Source organism: Cherax quadricarinatus, chromosome 7 (genome assembly GCF_038502225.1).
Source record: "Cherax quadricarinatus isolate ZL_2023a chromosome 7, ASM3850222v1, whole genome shotgun sequence".
NCBI classification, from domain to species: Eukaryota; Metazoa; Arthropoda; class Malacostraca; order Decapoda; family Parastacidae; genus Cherax; species Cherax quadricarinatus.
In genome coordinates, this window is record NC_091298.1 from 62,012,078 (window position 1) to 62,029,761 (window position 17,684).

Genomic DNA, 17,684 nt, shown 5'->3' on the forward strand with positions numbered 1-17,684 from the left:
CCAAGTCTGAAAGTACAGAGCAAAGAAAAGATACCTAATAATTTATGTATATGAAAGGTACTTAAGATCCTAGTCCCATATCTGCACAAAACCATCACGTGCTTAAGTGAAAGCTATAGGAAATGCAAAATAGATCTAGTGCACAATAAGAGAACACTGTCAACATCTGTGGTCCAAGACTATTCAACCTGTTGCCAGCAGACAGAAATATTGTTGGAACAAGTGTAGAAGTCTTCAAGGAGAAACTTGAATACTGCCAGATCAACTAGGCTTTGATGGCTGTGTGAGCCAGCAGCCAGCTAATAGCAATAGCTTGGTTGAACATGCAATCAACAGAAAAGCCCAACCTCAGGCTGGACTGCGATAGTAGAAAAACTCTTGACACTGGTCATAGGTATAGCATCCTCGTTTGTACTCTCCATTTCCCCCCCCCCTCTCCGACCCCTGTTTCTCCTACCTTTCTGTGCACGCCTTTTACTTTCTCCCTGTCCTTGTATTTACCGCTACCACTTCTACCCTTTCTCTTTTTCCTCTCTACTGAAGCCTTCCGGCTCAGGCTGACACATTTCATTGTCTCGTATAAAATCCATTTTATATGGTGAGCATAACAGGGAAACACTGCTACCTTATGTTCCCACTGTAGCTGCCAGAGAAGAGGGTAGCAACACACTATCGTACATAATTTTATTCGGTACAGAATGCTTCCGGTACTCCCTACCTCCCTTTTCCTCTCCCTTCTTTTCATCTCTTGCTCTCCCCCTCTCCCAGCCTCCGCGCTCTTAACTCCAGCTTTGCTTTAACGAAACCTTTGGAACTGCCGTAGCTGATGAACCTTAATGTAATACTTAATTAATATACTCATTACCCTGCAGAAGTCTCCTAGCAGAGGTTGACAGATTTCAACACTGTATGAGCCCTACCCTGCGTGATAGAATATGACAGGGAAAGTTTTTGTTCCCACTGTGTAACTGTTATATAGAGTAGGGTAGCAGCACACTGTTGATGCATTTAATTTTGCTAAAAAAAAAAATCCGTTGCTTCTACCAGTCTCCTCTCCTAGCCCCCCTCCCCCCACATTCTCTCCCCACTCTTTCCTCTTCACCTCTTTCCTATCTCTCTCCACTCTTTCCCCCATCTTCTGTTTTCTCAGTTTCTCTCCTCCTTTCTCCTTCAATTTATTCTCGAGCTGTGTGGCAAGGCCTGGAGGCGTGATTGAGTCAAGGAATCTTCCCGAGGCTGTTTACTTACCTGTCTTCCTGTCTGACTCAGGCCATACCTCGGGCTCAGAAACTTCCTTCTTCGACTCGTCTCTCATGAACATTTGTGACAAGGAAACCTTACGAACTTCTGCGTGCATTCAGTATGCGCTTTGTGTCTTGACAGTTATTCTAGTTTTTTTTTTTTGTGTGTGTGTGTGTGTAGGAAGCTTCTTAGACTGGGCAGCGGGGTGATAATCCATTAACAGTTGATATACAACATTCCAGCACTGGCGAGCCAGTGGTTGCTCCACATCCTACATTTGTGTGTGAAGACACAGACTTGCACATCAGTACCACATGCCAGTGGTTGTTTACCGTGCCTGAGGTGGGAAAAGTGGGAAGCAGTGGAGGCCTTTGAGCAAGTCATCTGGTGATTAAGACCCAAATCTGGTGAATTTACCTGACTGCTATGTATAGTAACATTAGTCTTATCTACTCTTGTTGTCACGTCCTGCTTCACTTGGTTCCCCTTGGTAATGAATGGTAGATTAAGTTGTATCTGGGGAGTAACGGCCGCAAGATTGATCTTTCCACCATTCCTTGTATTAAATGATCCTCACCGGTTTAACGCTTCACATAAATCTAATGTGCATCCATTCTCATCGTGGAATACAAATGCATTCTTAAAGGTTAAAATGAAAGCCTAAGAAACATTGCTATCATCAATAGGTAGTTCGTGTGTTTGTCATTGGCGGAAATTGTTTATTGGACACCATTATGAATAAAAAACAAGCGCCTTTCCAAGAACCGCGCACTGACCTCAGACACGAGAATTTGTATGTGGTTTCGAACTCACAAGTTGATAAACGAGACACTTGGGCATCTTTATTCTGGAATAGAGACCCAAATGAGACGCTTGTGCAGCATTCGGGTATCTTGATTCAAGAATAAAGATACCCAAATGTTGCACAAGTGTCGTGTATATCAGACGAGTATGTTTACGTGACTCAGCTGACCGGGATGTTGGCGCGCAGGGTCACGTGTACACAAAATTCCCTGGCGAGTTAGCATTTGGTTAATAAGGTTACTTACTTTCACTCAGTTTAGTTTGCACGTGTGAGCTGCTCTTGTTTTTTTCCGTTCGTGATTGTTTTGACTATGATGTACGTCTTATCATTGTCTTTATATGTTGTTTTATTTAATAGCTTTGTTGTGCTCTAAATTAAGAAACGGACTAGGCAATGAAGACAAAAAAACTGGTTGGTACTAATAGGATCTTAAGAGTAAAGTCGGGACTGGTAAACACTGCAAAAAACACTTGGTAAGTCTTCGTTCATCATCCTCCTAAGACAGTAACAATCTTCACTCGTCAATACCATATCATACTGGTATTATAGTTAATTTATTGCTTTACTTGTGTGTTTTAAGTTTGTAATGTAGCTATTGCAAACTATTGTTTAATTACAATACAATTTGTTTAAATATTACATGCCATACTGTACAGTACAGATACTTTATTATATTTTTTTTCGCGCGTATAAGTAGTGCATTTTCGTTTTATTCACTACCCTGAAGTACTGTATTGTAACATGTTTACAGTTCATTTATAACAATTCATTATTTATACCATTGATCCACATTCCGTTAATGATTTAATTAAATCTGAATTATACCGCAGAGTATTAATGTACAGTAAGAGTAACTGTGCAGTAGTTTTTTTTATAAATACTGGATTTTTTGACCAGCGTATATAAAGCATAAATAAAAGATTGAGCTAAATTACTATAATTTATATATATATATATATATATATATATATATATATATATATATATATATATATATATATATATATATATATATATAAATAAATAAATAAATAAATAAATAAATAAATAAATAAATAAATAAATAAATAAATATATATATATATATATATATATATATATATATATATATATATATATATATATATATATATATATATATATATATATATATATATATAAAGTAGTAGGTTGGTAGACAGCAATCGCCCAGGGAGGTACTACCGACCTGCCAAGTGAGTGTAAAACGAAAGCACTTTTTGGAGATTTATTACACTGGTCAACAATTTTTGAAAGTTGTATGCTTCTTAAATGAGATTAGTTATTTCTTATGTAATTTCATGCCCTGAATCCAAATATCACCTTGAAAAATGCTTATTAGCTATAGGTTTAAAGATCCGAGACATGTAATATTTGATTATTATATTATAACGTACAGTGTGTCATCATGTTTTAAACTCTAATCCGTACCTACTCTTTGCCTTTTTGCTTGACGCTTATAGTGGGCTGAAGAATCATCTCTTGCCAATGTCCAGCAATAGTCTGCAAGCATTCTTGTGCCGCATTTGCCCTGATACCATTTTTTTATGGTTGAAATATCTTAATGAAACCTTTCATCAAGTTCGTCATTAGCTGCCTCACAGTTCGCTGGAAAAGCCTAAATGTGAGTCCAGGAAGTGGGTTTTAAGTGACATGTAATGTTCTTTTAAGCCTTGATGAGGTTTTCCACCAATTCTTCATAGTTGCCTTCCCTTCTGTTACCGAGAAATCGCTTCGCCACTAACTTGAATGCTTCCCAAGCAGCTTTCTCCTCCCCATTAAGGTCTGAATCTGAGGACCATTGAAGACTCCCTCTCCTATCTTAGCGTCGCTCAGTAAGGGGAATTTTGATGTTAAATATTTGAATCCCAGACCGGATTTGTCCATAGCTTTTACAAAGTTTTTCATGAGCCCCAGTTTTGTGTAGTGGTGTATCAAAATTTTGTTTGGTTCAATGAGAGGTGGATGTTGAACATTTTTCATCCCAGACTCCAATGATTGACGAGGTGGCCAGTCTCTCCTGATGTAGTGGGAACCTCTTGCACGGCTGCCCCCATTCACATATTTATTGTAAGTTTAAAAAGTGTTTGGCTAAGAAAATCACCTACCTTTTACCTCAGACATAAACTTGCACAGCACAACCACCTTTTATGACTGCTGGAACAAAAATGAAGGGCAGTGAGACAGTGTGTGGTAACAAACACACTGCCTCAATTATTATTATAATCAAAAAGAAGCGCTAAGCCACAAGGACACACACACACACACACACTGCCTCAAGCCTGCTGGAACCTGTTGCGACACGTAGGTCTGTATTGAAAAGTAGAGCTAACAAACAATTTTAACCATGATATTCATTACCAGTGACCTAAAATTAGTTGGAAATTGCTACTCTGAAGCATTTTGGTTGTTGGCCAGTGTTATTTCGTTCTGGGCCTTGATGCCTTGGACACAACTTTTCCTTAGGTTGAACATTATGCACTGCGTGTCTAGATACATTATGCCGGTCTAGCGGCATGACGTACTCTAGGGTTGTGACCATACCATAATTTTTGTCGATACCGATTCTCAGTTTTAGGAACATACCGATATCATCAAAATTAATTGATGCCACCGATGCCTGTACTTCAGCACACCCATATGGCATTTAGCGTGGTATTCCGACTCAGTGGGAACGTAAGGGCGTAACATGATGGTTCCCAGATTGTCGGCACCCAGGCCGTGATTGTTTCCCAGGTTACATGGAGGTTATTCCGGGGATCAACACCCCCGCGGCCCGGTCCATGACCAGGCCTCCCGATGGATCAGGGCCTGATCAACTAGGCTGTTACTGCTGGCCGCACGCAGTCCGACGTACGAGCCACAGCCCGGCTGATCCGGCACTGACTTTAGGTATCTGTCCAGCTCTCTCTTGAAGGCAGCCAGGGGTTTATTGACAATTCCCCTAATGCTTGATGGGAGGCTGTTGAACAGTTTTGGGCCCCGGACACTTATGGTGTTTTCTCTTAGTGTACCAATGGCGCCCCTACTTTTTATTGGCGGCATTTTGCATCGCCTGCCCAGTCTTTTACTTTCGTAGGGAGTGATTTCTGTGTGCAGATTTGGGACCATTCCTTCCAAGATTTTCCAAGTGTAGATTATGATATATCTCTCCCTCCTGCGTTCCAACGAGTACAAGTCAAGTGCTTCCAAGCGTTCCCAGTAGTTAAGGTGCTTGACAGAACTTATACGTGCAGTAAAGGATCTCTGTACACTCTCTAGATCTGCGATTTCACCTGCTTTGTATGGAGATGTTAATGTACAGCAGTATTCCAGCCTAGAGAGAACAAGTGATTTGAAAAGGATCATCATGGGCTTGGCATCTCTCGTTTTGAAAGTTCTCATTATCCATCCTATCATTTTCTTTGCACGTGCGATCGTGGCACTGTTGTGATCCTTGAAAGTGAGATCCTCGGACATTACTACTCCCAGGTCCCTTACATTATTTTTCCGCTCTATTGTATGGCCGGAGTCAGTAGTATACTCTGTTCTAGTTATTATCTCCTCCAGTTTTCCATAACGGAGTAGTTGGAATTTGTCCTCATTGAACATCATATTGTTTACCGTTGCCCACTGGAAAACTTTGTTTATATCTTCTTGGAGGTTAACCGCGTCCTCAGCAGATGACAGCCTCATGCAGATCCTAGTATCATCCGCAAAGGATGATACGGTGCTGTGGTGTATATCTCTGTTTATGTCTGATATGAGGATAAGGAATAAGATGGGGGCGAGTACTGTGCCTTGTGGAACAGAGCTCTTCACTATGGCAGCCTCCGATTTAACTCTGTTGACCACTACTCTTTGTGTTCGATTTGTTAGGAAGTTGAAGATCCATCTCCCCACTTTCCCAGTTATTCCTTTAGCACGTATTTTATGGGCTATTATGCCATGATCGCATTTGTCAAATGCTTTTGCAAAGTCTGTGTATATTACATCTGCATTCTGATTTTCTTCCAGTGCATCCAAGGCCATGTCATAGTGATCCAGTAGTTGCGAGAGGCAGGAGCGACCTGCCCTGAACCCATGTTGCCCTGGATTGTGCAGATTTTGGGAATCCAGGTGATTTGCAATCCTGCTTCTTAGCACTCTTTCAAAGATTTTTATGATGTGGGACGTCAGAGCTATTGGTCTATAGTTCTTAGCTAATGCTTTGCTGCCACCTTTATGGAGTGGGGCTATATCCGTTGTTTTAAGTGACTGTGGAATTTCACCCATGTCCAAGCTTCTCCTCCATAGTGTACTTAGGGCACGCGAGAGGGGTTTCTTGCAGTTCTTAATGAAAACAGAGTTCCACGAGTCTGGGCCCGGGGCTGAGTGCATAGGCATGTTGTCAATGGCTTTTTCGAAATCTATCGGAGTTAGGGTAATGTCGGAAATCTGGCATACATTTATGGAGTTTTGAGGCTCATTCATGAAGAAATCATTTGGGTCGTCGATCCTCAGACGGATTAGTGGTTCACTAAACACAGAGTCGTACTGGGATTTCAATATTTCACTCATTTCCTTGTTGTCGTCTGTGTAAGTCCCATCCTGTCTGAGTAAGGGCCCGATACTAGATGTGGTATTTGCCTTGTTTTTGGCATATGAAAAGAAATATTTTGAATTTCTTTCAATTTCACTAATAGCTTTAAGCTCCTCCTGCCTCTCCTGGTTCCTGTAAGAGTCATTTAGCTTATGTTCGATAGTTTCCACTTCCCTGGTCAGCGCCTCCTTTCGTGTATCAGATATTCTAGCACTCCTGAGGAGCTCAGTGACTCTTCGTCTTCTGTAGAGGGAGCGTCTTTTTCTCTCCAGTTTACTCCTGCTCTTCTTCTTTCTTAGGGGAATATGCCTAGAACATGCTTCGGCTACCAGGAAGTTGATCCTTTCAAGGCACTGGTTTGGATCCATGTCATTTAAGACATCTTCCCAACATGTTTCATTTAGGACATGGTTTACCTGGTCCCAGTTGATGTTCTTGTTGTTGAAATTGTATTTTGTGAAGACGCCTTCACAGGTACATGCATTCTGCTGTTCAGGACCCCTATGCATGTACGTCTGGACTTCAATTAGATTGTGATCGGAATTAGTTGTTTTTGATATTCTTATGTCTCTTATCAGGTCCTCATTATTTGTGAAGATAAGGTCAAGTGTGTTTTCTAGTCTTGTTGGCTCCACTATCTGCTGGCTTAAGGTGTGTTTTTCGCAGAGACTTAGTAGCTCATGTGTGTGTGACCTTTCATCTGCGCTACCTGCGGGGATTGTTTCAGCTATAACATTATTTGCTACATTCTTCCATTTTGTATGCCTTAGGTTGAAATCACCAAGCAGTAAGATGTTTGGGGATGGAGCTGGAAGGTTTTCCAAACAGTAAGGAAGAATAGTTTTACCCACTAAGAATCGTGTATTTTGACTGGGGATTTATGGTGCTGCTGACACTAGCTAGAAACACACTTGCACATTTTAAGACATTTAATGAAGAAAGTGGCAAAATGTCTTAAGTGTCTTTATGTACAATAGTGTATTTTGTTTAACCTAGTTAGTTGACTATAAACTTCGCTGGGGTAACTCCACTAATTAAAACCATTCTGTGTTGTTTTTGGCATGATCACACACTATTTAGAAACCAGTGTCGCAAAATAAACTATGGTAACAGCAATCCTCACTTCAGTTGGTAAGTGGCCTCTTAAAGTTCGTTGTTTAGAGATTATTACTGGGGGGTGATTTATCATCCCAGGAACATGGTAAGAGATCACTAGACTACTTGTAGAGTTCCGGGGGTGGGTGGCAGGACTGTGCCGCAAGCCGAGGCATGCCGACGCCTGGTGAACCAGGCGACCAGTAGGAATTATTAATAACCTAAAATGCGGTTAATATACCTTTGAGTTCCGAGACTTTTTCTATTCCCGGAGCCCGGCTATGGGCCAGGCTCGTCTGGTCAACTATGCTGTTGCTTTTGGTAGCCCACAGCCCCACATATCCCTCACAGCCTAGCTGATCTGGCTACCTGGTGAAGATACTTGTCTAGTTTCTTCTTGAAGACTTGTACACTTTATAGCAGTTTGTGAAGAGGTTGCGTCCACTAGGAACTAGTCATTTATTACATTGATAATTCCTTGGTAAATAAAACATCTTCTCATTAAAATGCCATAAAGCGCGTATTGTTTTACTAACATTTGTCGGTATATAATACCATTGATATACGATCAGCAAGGAACCTTGGCCTCAGGCCGGGTTGAGGGTAGAAAAACCCTCAACTTGTAACAGATACGTTGCCACAACAGCCCCAAGCTGTAATTTGTTAGGTTCCATCTTCAAGCCAGTAGTTTATTGATAATGACCCTTACAAGATACGGAGGGAGGGTATTGAGAAACTGGAGCCTTTATGCCTACTGAGTTTCTCGTATTTAATTACGCCCCTGCTTTTAATGGCTAAGCAGGTGCAAAAAAAAAAAAAAAAAAAGACTGGAGAGAGGTTATTTGAGATGTTGGGCGGAGTCAGAGAGCAGAGATGACAACTAAAGACGCACATGACTCGGTAATGAACAAGTGGAACGAACTGTAAATGATAATTGTTCCCCGAGATTTGGTCTCATGCTAGGTCTTCATTCATGGGAGGCGCCTTGGCACTGGTGAAGGCCTCTTCATCCAATGAATTGGAGCAGTCCCTCCCTTGCATCTAATCCGCTTTCCTCCCAATCCCCAAGGCAATATAATCCCTACGGTTTTAGCGTTCTATGACAAAAATTAATCAGACCAGACCTCGTCAGTTGGAAAGGAAATACTATACAGAATTAATAACTACTTAGAAACTCGCTTGTAAAGAAAATACTGTATCAGAAATCTGCTATACCTTTGATTTTCAAGAGTTTTCATACTCCCGCAGTCAGGCCCTGGGCCAGACTTGTCTGGTGCTTGCTGTGTCAGCATTAGGATAAGATTTCGTTCGGATTTTTAACCCCGGAGGGTTAGCCACCTAGGATAACCCAAGAAAGTCGGTGCGTCATCGAGGACTAACTTATTTCCATTGGGGTCCTCAATCTTGGCCCCCAGGATGCGACCCACAACAGTCGACTAACACCCAGGTACCTATTTGCTGCTAGGTGAACAGGACAACAGGTATAAGGAAACGTGTCGAAATGTTTCCACCCGTCGGGAATCGAACCCTGGCCCTCAGTGTGTGAACCGGGAGCTTTAGCCACCGGGTCACCTCTTCGTCCTGCTGGCCCATATATCAATCACATCCTGGTTGATACGGAATTGATGGAGGTACTTGACTAGTTTCCTCGTGAAGACTTGTACACTCGTCCCAGCAGTATTTCTTATCTTCTGGCACGATGTTGAATGGTCTTGGACCATGGCTGTTGATAGTGTTCTCTTAATGTGCCCACGGTGCCTTTGTTTTTTTCATTGGGTTTATTTTACACTTAACACTCCCATCTCGCACTACAGTAATTATGGCAGTATGCAGATTTGGGACTAGGCCCTTAATTATTTTCCACGTATATATTATCACGTATCTTTCTCTCCGCTCCAGCGAATACATAGGAATTTAAGGCGTTCCCAGTAATTGAAATTCTTTATTGGTTCTATGCGGCCCGTAAACGATCTTTGCATCTGTCCCAGTTCTGCTCTCTCCTGCCCTGAACGGGCTGTCAACAATGAATAAAGCTCTAAACGAGAGAGCACAAGATATTTGAATAGACACCAGACACTGTTTTCCCATGTTTTGAAAACACTTATACCCCATTTTACTGGCTGTCGTGACATTTGCCTTATTGCGTTCTTGTAAAGAAAGGTGAGCTGGCATAATTGCTTCCAGGTCTTTCGCGTGTTCCTTTCGTTCTATTTGATTATTCTCTTTGATTATAGTCGCCCTTTTGAGTTCTTCATTCTTTTCAAATCTAAAGAGTTGAAACTTACCATCATTGAATGACATATTCTTCACTTACCACTGGAAGACTTTGTTTACATCTTCTTGTAGTTTTTTCTCCTCATTTTACCTAGGCGATTTTCACACTTCTTTAGGTTAGGTAAGGTTTGTCAGGAAAAGGGACAAGTGTTTCCTGACGCGGGTTATAGATGACCCGCCGTTGGAGCTTTTGGTCATCTGATCGAGGGCTTCCGCTGGCTTACCGGTCCACCTCTTTAAAAATTATGGTCATAGTTATAACCATTTAGTTATGCTTGTTTCGTTAGCGTCCACAAATAATATAAAACAATGGCGAGAGCTTTTGTTTAATATCTACTATGAGGATGAGGAACAGTAAAGGTGTTTTGCTTTACTAATTTCAAGTTTTTTCTGTTTAATAATATTTGTGCTTCTGTTACAGTTGAATATATATTTTGCGTATTTTTCCCGTTAAACCTATCGTTATCATTTTATGTTGCGCAATTGCCCCATGCTCACATTTGTCGAATGCCTTTGGGAAATATGTAATCTGTACCCCCGAAACACCCTTCTGGTATATCAGTGTTTTGGTTTTCTAACGCTTCCGTAAGTAGTTGTAACAACCATGATCTCCCAACTCTAAATCCATATTAATTTGGGTTATGCAGATTGTGCTGTTCCATTATATTTGTAATTTGGCGTCTTATCACTCTTTCGAAGTCTTTTATGATGTGTGATGTTTGGGCTACAGGTTTAATTTTTGGCTAGTTTTCTATGCCTCCCATATGCAAACGAGCTGTCTGCATACTTTAAGGTCTCTTATTTCGCTTACATATAAGTTTTCTTCCATTTCACACTCTTATGACAGGCTGGTAGTACCTCCGTGTATGAATGGTGTACTAATCGTTTACCATGTATAGTTTAAAGGATAGGTACAATAGAGCACTAGAGGTCAAAACTCCGTAAAGCTGGCTGTTAATAGTTAAGAGGGGGGATGAGAAGCTATGAATTGACCCTGGACAGTCAGAAATAGGCAAGTACAAAATATTTCTTTTTATCTGCCCAGGGTGAGGATAATAAAAAGTACACACTGGCAACACACTGAGAGAAACTAGTTATCTGGACGGTGGTTGGGTAGGGGATGGTTGGGATGGGGGAAGTTCAGAGGGTCGGTGTAAGACACGTGACCCTGGGCAGCCAGCAGTGTTTACATTTATGACGTCACTTCAGGGTCAGCTGAGGCAGTGAGAGCGTTCATTGGCTTCTTTTGCTGTGTCGAGGAAGAGGGACTTGCTGTTGTGCTTGTTACTACCTTAACCCATTGTAGTTAGCATACTTTCTTGATGTTGCTACATAGTTGGTGAATGTCAACTGAGAGATGTAGTTAAACAGGTTCTGGAGCTCAAGCAATGTTGGAGTTGTCAAGGAGTGAGCGGAAAGGGGTTAGGAGCACACGACAGAGCACTCGGATAACATTTATGTATTTTTAGAAACAAACTTGTGACTGGTTTTGAGAATTATACTCTCGCAGCCTGACCTGAGGCCAGACTTACCTGATGACCCCTTGATCAACCACACTGTTGGTACCCGCAGGCTTATGTAAATATGACTTTGCCACCAGGTGATTGATCCGGCACATCCTGGAGGAACTTGTGAAGTTTCACTCTGAACACTTGTGTGGAAATAGATACGTAGGCATATTTAGGATGTCATTGAAGGAGACGTGCATACCTGAATGTTTGAACATTGTTATCACAGGGGGGGCGCTAAACCTGTAGGATTATACAGCGCATGTGGGGGGGGGATGGAAGGTATTCAGACTCGGTTCAGGGAACCGGAGCACAAATCCAATTCCCTAGATCAAGTCCCTCACCATCGTCAAGGAACCTTCCTTGAGGGGTTGAACACTGTTAGTATTGTTTATACAGTACCTTTATCTATCCTCAAGACCTCTTTGCTCCGGCAACATTTGAGTCGAGCGTGGATTTGTTCTTAAATTTGACTTTAGTCATCTCTACCTTTGATTGGTTTGTTTCACAAGCTTCAGGCAATATTTCTTAAAATAAATAACAATGTATAAAATCACGAGAAGGATTTTTTGTCTGTGAATTAGGAAGTCTAAAAAACACAGTGGTGTGCTCAGTGCTATTTTTACTCCCACGCTAAATTTTACTTAGGATGACCAAACGTACCTGGTCAACCTGTCGTCCAAATGGTGGTCGTGTTCACGTGCAATATGGTACTGCGTTGACAACTGTAAAATCTAACCAGTGAAGAAATTACACTACTCTAAGTTAGGTTAACCCTTCCTAAATTAACTAATATTTACTTATAGTTAACCATTAATAATGAAATAACATAAAATGCTTCGCTGCCGGTGTATGAAAAGCGTTGGTAACCCTACGCTCTTAAGTTTTAGGACAGGTTAAACTGCGTCAATGACTTGTTCTCCCTTTTGATTTTTTTTTTTCAGGAAATGTTTCGGGGTATCTTCGAGCGTTAATTAAAGATTTTAGTTGAAAAGGTTGGAGCATTTACACGTGTTATACAGTGAACAATAAAATGGTATAAAATACCGACAGGTTGTTTAGGTAAAACACATATGCAACAGTTAGGTATCTTTATTTCGAAACGTTTCGCTTACACAGTAGGCTTCTTCAGTCGAGTACAGCAGACTGAGGGACTGACCACCTCAAAACTTTAAGGGTGATGGACTGATTACATCGTCTTCAAGTCTCTTCTGCTTCTATCAACTTTGCTGTACTCGACTGAAGAAGCCTACTGTGTAGGCGAAACGTTTCGAAATAAAGATACCTAACTGTTGCATATGTGTTTTACCTAAACAACGTGTTATACAGGCTGTTTATTATTACTTTAGTGCCACATGTTTGTACCCAAGAGTAGTGGTCAACAGAGTTAAATCGGAGGCTGCCATAGTGAAGAGCTCTGTTCCACAAGGCACAGTACTCGCCCCCATCTTATTCCTTATCCTCATATCAGACATAAACAGAGATATACACCACAGCACCGTATCATCCTTTGCGGATGATACTAGGATCTGCATGAGGCTGTCATCTGCTGAGGACGCGGTTAACCTCCAAGAAGATATAAACAAAGTTTTCCAGTGGGCAACGATAAACAATATGATGTTCAATGAGGACAAATTCCAGCTACTCCGTTATGGAAAACTGGAGGAGATAATAACTAGAACAGAGTATACTACTGACTCCGGCCATACAATAGAGCGGAAAAATAATGTAAGGGACCTGGGAGTAGTAATGTCTGAGGATCTCACTTTCAAGGATCACAACAGTGCCACGATCGCACGTGCAAAGAAAATGATAGGATGGATAATGAGAACTTTCAAAACGAGAGATGCCAAGCCCATGATGATCCTTTTCAAATCACTTGTTCTCTCTAGGCTGGAATACTGCTGTACATTAACATCTCCATTCAAAGCAGGTGAAATCGCAGATCTAGAGTGTGTACAGAGATCCTTTACTGCACGTATAAGTTCTGTCAAGCACCTTAACTACTGGGAACGCTTGGAAGCACTTGACTTGTACTCGTTGGAACGCAGGATGGAGAGATATATCATAATCTACACTTGGAAAATCTTGGAAGGAATGGTCCCAAATCTGCACACAGAAATCACTCCCTACGAAAGTAAAAGACTGGGCAGGCGATGCAAAATGCCCCCAATAAAAAGTAGGGGCGCCATTGGTACACTAAGGGAAAACACCATAAGTGTCCGGGGCCCAAAACTGTTCAACAGCCTCCCATCAAGCATTAGGGGAATTGCCAATAAACCCCTGGCTGCCTTCAAGAGAAAGCTGGACAGATACCTAAAGTCAGTGCCGGATCAGCCGGGCTGTGGCTCGTATGTTGGACTGCGTGCGGCCAGCAGTAACAGCCTAGTTGATCAGGCCCTGATCCATCGGGAGGCCTGGTCATGGACCGGGCCGCGGGGGCGTTGATCCCCGGAATAACCTCCAGGTAACCCAGAAATAGTTGGGTATGCACTAGTTAAGAAAACGGTGTACAGATAATATATTATTATTATTATAATCAAGGGGGAAGCGCTAAACCCGGAGGGTTATACAGCGCCTGGGGGAGGGATGTGGAAGGCATTCAGGCTTAATTCGGGGAACTGGAGCACAGATCCAATTCCCTAAATCAAGAGCCCCTCACCAACATCAAGGAACCTTCCTTGAGGGGACAGATAATATAGAGAAGTGTGCGGAACTAGTTTATGTCGCCACTCATAAATAGCCATTACAAAGCTAGGATAGGGGCATTGTACAACAATGAAGAAAATCAAAAACTGTAATTTTCCTTTATAAAATATGTTTCGGCACTTATCAGTAGTACGTACGCATGTAGGTGAACTAACTGTTGTATGACGGGTAACTGTAAGGTTCGTCCGCCCTTCCTATTGAACTCGTTTTCCCGCCTCTTTGACACCTTGTTTTTAAATGAATAAAAAGTATTGATGTTCTTAAAATCGGTTTTGGATCCCTTTAAGCTGAAAAGAACTACAAGCTCTTTTAAAATGTAGGTGTTTTGCTAATACCTAACACATCATCACCACTTGTTTAGTGGTCCATTGACGGGGCTGCTACCGCAGTAATCACAGTTTTGTAAACTTTCTAACGGGATACAATTTCGTCACAAATTCGGGGTAAAAATAGTAGCATTTTTAATAATTTTGAGCCAGGACTAGTGTGTGGCTTGATAGTAAAGCGGACCAGGTTTAGGGAGCTCAGACCTTGAACTAGGGAGGTCAGACTGCATGACATACCTTCAGGAAGCTAAACCAGTAGCTAAGGTGTGTATTGAGGTGGAGTGAAGGTGAAGAGAGGAATCTTAATTTATGAACACTTGAGGCAAGGATGGCACGGCAAAAAATGTTAAGAGATATTACTTGCTTAAATGCTTAAGATAATGATTGGCAGACCATGGAGATTTCTGTGAAGAATCTTGACGGTCATAGAGAATACCGATCTTGTCGAAGATCCACCCAGACACTACCAGGCCGTTGTATGTAGAGCCATTGTTCTCAAGAAAACTTAGTCCATATTTATGAACACTTATAAGACGGAGGCCTGGTCACAGACCGGGCCGCGGGGGCGTTGACCCCCGGAACTCTCTCCAGGTAAACTCCAGGTCATTATACCACAAGACTGTCAGCATTGATTAGTTTGTGGCAGTACGTGTTCCAAAACATATTAGATCAAAGATCATCAATTCCTTTTTAGTAACATGTTCTCGCAAGAAATAGGTAGTTAGAAAAAATTAACTTGCCAAATGAAGAAAGGTTTTGGTTTACAGCAGACTCTTGTATGAATTTTGCTTCGTATGTAATAAATATACAAGAAAGCCACGAAATTGATGGACAAGCAGCTCTAGGCCTTTCGAACTATCACCAGACTGTCTTCAGGAGCTTGCACTAACAAGAAATGGGAAATTGAGACAAGGCAATTCAAACTATCAGCTGTTATCATCATAGGAAGAGGCTAAGGGCATGTAGGCACCCGAGAAACAGTTGTCAGACGGTAAGGGAATGTAAAAGTTCAAATATCACTGTTTGAATTGAGTGGTGTGTGTGTGCGCGCCTTTATTACGTTACATCCCTTGGTTCCGTCTGGCAGCTGTTTTTGGGGCGCCTGTGTGTGGGTGCTTGTCTGCCCGCTCTCAGCCACATTCTGCCTGTGTCGTCTCTGCCATAACATCGGCTGACAGTCTGAATTCTCTCTCCACAGTTTACCATTTCTTGATATTGAAGATGAACTAATAATAGTCTAAAAGGACTAGTTGCTTATCTATCACATGGCTTTGTTACATTCATTATCACTTCTTGCATTATCTACTGTCTATATGTATGTATCTATGTGGGTGGGTGGGGTTGGGTGTACCCTCTAATTGTTCTTGCATTATTGTGGTTGGAGGGGTCGAGTCTCAGCTCCTGGCACTGCCTCTGCTGGCCACTACTGGCTTCACTCTCCTGGCTACGTGAGCCCTGTCATGACTATTCTTAAAGCTATGTATGGATTCTACTTCTACCACTTCACTGCCCAAGCCATTCCACTTCCTGATCATTAAAGCTAGAAAAGTATTTCCTAATATCCCTGTGGCTCTCCTGAACTTTTTAACTCCAGCTATATAACCCTGCATACATGAGATCCACCTTTCAAACAGATTATCGCTGTGCACAGTGTCAGTTCCTTTGAGTGTTTTTGTATGTTGTAATCACGTTACCTCTGGTCCTGCCTACTAGTGTCGTCAGGTGTAGCTCCTTTAGTCTCTCCTCATAGGTAGTATCCCTCAGTTGTGGGATTAGTTTAGTTGCAAACCTTTACACTTTTTTCCAGCAGCTTTTCATGCTTAATCAGATGTGGGTACCATACATATACATATAATGCAAAGTTAAGTTATAGCTATTGGGGATGCCTCTTAATTTTGTTGGCATGAAATAACCCTATGTTTATGTTGCGTCCCTGGTAAAGAGCCTTCCCTAGTCGCTATTTGGTGTCATGATCATATCCCCTTCTGTTATACATGTCTCCAGTGACAGTTCTTACATTCTATCTTTATAGCTCATTCTTTTGATTCAAGCACCATTCTTTATCCACAATTATGCTGTATACTCAGTCTTGTATGAGGTAAAGTGTATGTTGACCAAGTCTTTATACAAGGTTCCTGAATGCCATTTTTGTTTGCTAGTTTAAATTGTGCTGCTGATGTTTCGTTAATGTGCACTTCAAGAGAGTTTTAAGATATTGGTTATTCCAAGGTCTTTTCTTCATTAAATTCTGTGAAGTTTCTTTCCCCATCCTCTGCAAATCACTTGCATTCTCAGCTAAGCACTGCTCAGTGTTGGCAGTTCTGTTTAAGGCAGGAGAGATAGAGCTGGAATTACTGCCTACATAAAGCCAGTGAAGCATTAAATGCCACAAACCGAGGATGTTCTCTCTGGAGAGGAGTGAGAAATGCCTGATAGTGAAATAATTATACTATACATGGAAGATACTAGAGGACCTGATCTCATAAGCACACTACCATAACAATGTACTGGAGCAAGAGAGAGATGGAAGTGAAAAGCAGGAGAGCCACTGGCATAAGAGAACAGTCATCATTGTATATGGTGCCTCAATTATTCAACCTGCTTGCAAAAGATATCAGAAATACTGCTGGAGGGAACTGGATCACTACCTCCTTGGTGTGCCAGGTCAACCAGGGGTATGTGGACTTTAAGCAGCAACAGCCTGGTTGACAGGCAATCAACAGGGAGGCCTAGCCCCAGGCCACGCCACGCCACGCCACGCCACGCCACGCCATGCCACGCCACGCCATGCCACGCCATGCCACGCCACGCCACAAGAGTAGCAAAACTCTTGAAACAGATGGTTAAACTTAACCATCCTACAGTTTCATTTCATTCATTTCGTGTCTAGTATGCTTCTCCAATTTGCTAAGTAATCTTCATGGAACCATATTAGAAACTTCTTATAATCTGGGAATGTGCAGTAAACTCGTCCTTTTCTTTCCTTTTAATTTATCCTGTGTCTACAAGTTGTGTAAGGCATGATCATATATTTCTGAATCCATGCTGTGTTCTGTGGAGAATCTAATATGGTACATTTAAAATGGCAACAAGTGTCTTGTATCTTTTCTAGCAGTTGGTTGTCACATAATTTGGTGAAAAAGTTT

At 41.7% G+C, this 17,684-nt stretch overlaps 1 protein-coding gene across 2 annotated transcripts in view; it reads left to right on the forward strand.

The window, feature by feature from the left end:
- The window catches only part of lili (LMBR1-like protein), a 90,934-nt gene that overhangs the window by 25,766 nt on the left and 47,484 nt on the right, over positions 1 to 17,684 (forward strand). The window lies entirely within an intron of this gene.